Source organism: Cyprinodon variegatus, unplaced genomic scaffold (assembly GCF_000732505.1).
Source record: "Cyprinodon variegatus isolate N-32 unplaced genomic scaffold, C_variegatus-1.0 Scaffold291, whole genome shotgun sequence".
NCBI lineage: Eukaryota > Metazoa > Chordata > Actinopteri > Cyprinodontiformes > Cyprinodontidae > Cyprinodon > Cyprinodon variegatus.
In genome coordinates, this window is record NW_015150744.1 from 144,057 (window position 1) to 148,108 (window position 4,052).

At 36.9% G+C, this 4,052-nt stretch overlaps 1 protein-coding gene across 2 annotated transcripts in view; it reads left to right on the forward strand.

The window, feature by feature from the left end:
- srrm3 (serine/arginine repetitive matrix 3) overlaps positions 1–4,052 on the forward strand; it is a 119,369-nt gene that overhangs the window by 45,439 nt on the left and 69,878 nt on the right. The gene's annotated exons all lie outside the window — the stretch shown is intronic.

Here is a 4,052-nt window from a genome sequence, read left to right on the forward strand (position 1 = left end):
ACCTCAGTTTTTTTTTTTTTTCTGCTGTAAAGTTTGCGATGCAGTTAGGTTTCTGTCTGTAAAAGTGTGCAGATTCTTTGTTGATAAACTATGTTTTTGCTATTGTTTGAGTTTAAGGTCTCCAATGCTTAAGTGCTCCAAATTTAAAAAAGAGGACTGCTTTTAATGACTATATTTAGTTATTTTTATGTTCAGATTCGCACATTTTCTCCTAAGTCCAAACCTGCCTAAAATGTTGCTCCGCTCCCTGTAACACTTCCTGGCTTTTATCCTAAATACAGTAGAAATAAGAAATGTTCAAGAATAAACATGTCAAAGTTAAGACTTTATCCAATTAGTGCTGGAGTTAGCTCTACATATTACCATGACACACAATGCTGCAGCTATAAATAAGGACGGCGCTTCTCAGTCAGCACGTCAGATTTAATAAGGACTGAAATTCATTGTTGGCTGCGCTCCAGTTTCAGTCATATGCGGCGCTCCAGCAGTGGGTGAACATTGCAGAATTACAGCTTTACTAACCTGAAAGGATGGGTCTCTGCAGCCAGTTAGGAACATTAATGGGCTTTTGTTAGATTTGAGTTTCTTTATATCTACAATCTGATTATAATACTTCTGAAGTTCTCTCTGTTGCTCTTTTCAGCACTTTTCTAGGCAGCCTATGACAGAGCTACTCATTTACTCTCCTCTCCAGGGCATTAGAGGGAGCGACGATACACACATTCAGTAGGCACATGAAACAAGCTGAGAGTTTTGTTATATCGTTTGGAAAGCAAGAACTGCCTCTTTAAATTCAGTAGGTTATGTAGGTTTATGTGTTAGAATTCATGGATTATGTTTTAAATAATTTAGACTACATATATCACTATCTAGTATGGATGCAAGTCACTGATTAATGAATTAATCTAAACTTGATTGGTCTTACTAATCAATGATTAATTGATAAGTTTTCAGCTGTAAAGAGGGTAAATGTTTATTATGTTGGCCAATCACCCACTGACTGATTAAACAAAAATGGGTTTTCTTAAATATTATTAAACTTTTTTTATAGGATATAACAAAACAGGAGCTTAATAGGTTACCAAATAATGACATACATTAATAAAATATTATAATTTACAATAAAGAGATATAAAAATTTCATTGAAAGACTTGGCGTTCTGACACGCTTCCATGTACTTCCATGAAGTTGATGGTAACTGCGACTTAGCTCCCTGTTTTTGGTGTAATCCAGCAATCAGTGCTGGAAGATGCTGTGTTGTAGCGTTAGCAGAGCTTTTAAATGTGGGTTCTGGTTGCTCTCAGAGGAATATTAAAACTTGGCTCCATGAAAGGCATTAACTCACAAAAGCTTTCTCAGTCTACCAATATTATTTCCTTATTAACTGTTTGAGCACAGCAAAGAAATTATGCTTTTACACCATGCAGCAAAGCCAAATGGGTGCTATTTAGGTGATAACTTAAAGGGTTTATTTATTGTTTATATTTACAGACAGAAATGCATAAACGGCATTCTGCATCTTTGTCACATTAACCCCAGATTAGACTGTGGGTTTATTTCTGTTTCTGCTCTAGCATTACTTCTCTTTCAAATAGGCTCCACTTAAGAATGACCTCTGTAGTGTACGGCAGTAAGAATACAACACTGAGAGAATTCCCTTTTAAATGAATATTATCAATAAATCAGATGGGGCAAGTGGAAGAATAGATTAAAGTCGATTATTTGCTTATATCCCCTCTAAGCTAGTCTTTAAATTTCTGCTTTTATGTTGGTCCGATTTTGAAGTCTGATTTTAAAATAGTGTTTATATTTCACGGTTGTAAATCTTAAACCATGTTTTAAAGACCTTACGTGTAGTTTAGAACCATCTAGTTCATAAAAACATGAAAAAAGCAAGAAACAAATAAACCAAAGACAAAAGAACTGAAAGTTGCCATTGATTTTATGAACAAAGCTAACATTCTTATTGATGTTAAATACGGGTTTTCCTTTTGAAGGCATGTTTTTGTTTACCGTTTGCCATTTTAGTTTTTAAATTGAAAAATAATGATTTTCCTGTTCTCTAAAGCAAGAATAATACCTAATTGTTAGAAAATCTGGCTTTCTTTGGGAATTTTAACATTGCAAACCTCCTTCCATCTAATCTTGATCTGTTTCCATGGTAGCGTCTGCTGGAAACCAAGCCTGCTGCAGGGCAGGATAAGTTCTCCAGTCGGTGTTATGATAGACATGAGAAGGACAGCAGAGCAAGAACCTCCTATCTGAGGAGCTTGCCTCAAGGCGCTGCCTAGAGATGGTCGAAGCAGCCGAGGACAGGATCACTCCTTACTGAAGCATGTGTCAGTTTGAGTTGTATTCAATTTAGAAAAAACAGAGTCTGCATTGATAGAATATGCAGCATCTACTTCCTGTTTACTACAGCCATGGGTCACAACGTCATATGGACGATGATGCAGGACGGCATTATGCTTTGCTGTTCTTGATTCGCTTCAAATCAAATGGAAAAACTCAAAATTCGCATTTCCTTTATTTCTGACTTTTAAAAGTTTGCTTAATATTTGAATTTCAGTTGAACATAAACACGGCTAGTGTCTTTACATGATGCTGACATACCGTAAACAGAGTTATGCAGATTTGATTGGCTTTTCCCCTGAGGACTGGAAAGCAGGCTGGATAGTCTTGTACTTGAGCAGTTTTTTAAAAAGTTTCTTACCATAATTTCTGGAAAAAGTATCATCCTTTTGAGCTTTAACTGTAATTTGTTTCGGTTTTCTGATTGGTTTATCATTAAAATAAAGCTCTCATTGGAAAGAAAAGTAAAACCCATAACCAGAGTCTATGAAACTCCAACTTATATCTATCTGACTGGTACAACCAGTCGACAAAGATAAGGTCAAACAAAAAAAATAGGGAATTTTGCCTTAGAAACAAAATGATAGCTTAAAGGGTAAACACTGTTGCACATATAGCTGTTTCCAGGGCTGCTGTCCGCTGGGGATGACAGTTCTGGTTAGGTGAAGATTGCTCACATATTTAGCATCAAACCTTTGGCTGCACTCAGCAAAACAGTTCTTGGCAGTTTGTTTTTTTCCCTTGAGGAAACAGACAGCGTTGGAAAGTTTGAGAGAGTTTGCTGTTGTTTTGCCATAATTAGGGGAAGGTGGATGTTATGTAGGGTGACAGTGGGTGCTGTGCTGAGCAGAATTGATGGTTCTTTTGTTGCAGGTGTCTCAGAGGAATGTCCTCGCAGTCTTGTATGTCAGAGATTGAGAGTTTGCTGCTAACTGACAGCCATCACTTCGTATCAGGAGGCTGATCGCTCTCTCCCCCCCTGAGTGCTATGTCAATTAAGTAGCAATGGTCTGGGCGGGTAGAAAAGAGGACAGCCTCATTTCAGAGCTGCAGCAGTCTGAAGATTGGCTTCAGATTGCTGCAGGCATTGACTCGATTCAGCCAGCTCCCATTTTGACTGGCTGAATGCCCAGCAAACAGCAGGGAGGTGGATAAGAGGGAGATTTCATCCATCTCAATACCTTGTCTTCAGATGTTTTCAAAGCACACAAACAGGATGGGATTGTTGTCCTGCAGGATATTGTGAGGGTTCTTTGTAGCTGTATCTAAAAAGGTTTTTGAAATTAACACATTTAAATTTTATTTTTTTTCCCTCAAATCTACAAATCTCCATATTGCAAAATTGTGATTGTTGGATGCTTTTAAATGGAGAGGAAACTTGATTCAGTTAAATACAAATTTTTTGTGACAGTTTTTTTTTTTTGGTGGCAGAAAAAATAAGGTTTTATTTGATGTCACAATTTGGCAGGAATGAAGCTGAAAATTAAAACTCACGCCAACGACTAGCTCTTTGAACCTGCACACTTTTAAACCATCTCATAGACCAGGCTCACTGGTTCTGTTAACTTTAAATGGGATTTTCCTTTGAAGCTGCATGTGATGAAACCTTCTCAGATGTTGCAGCAAGACCTGCTGTTTTACTTTGATCATAGGTATTCTTATCTATTTATATATATATATATATATATATATATATATA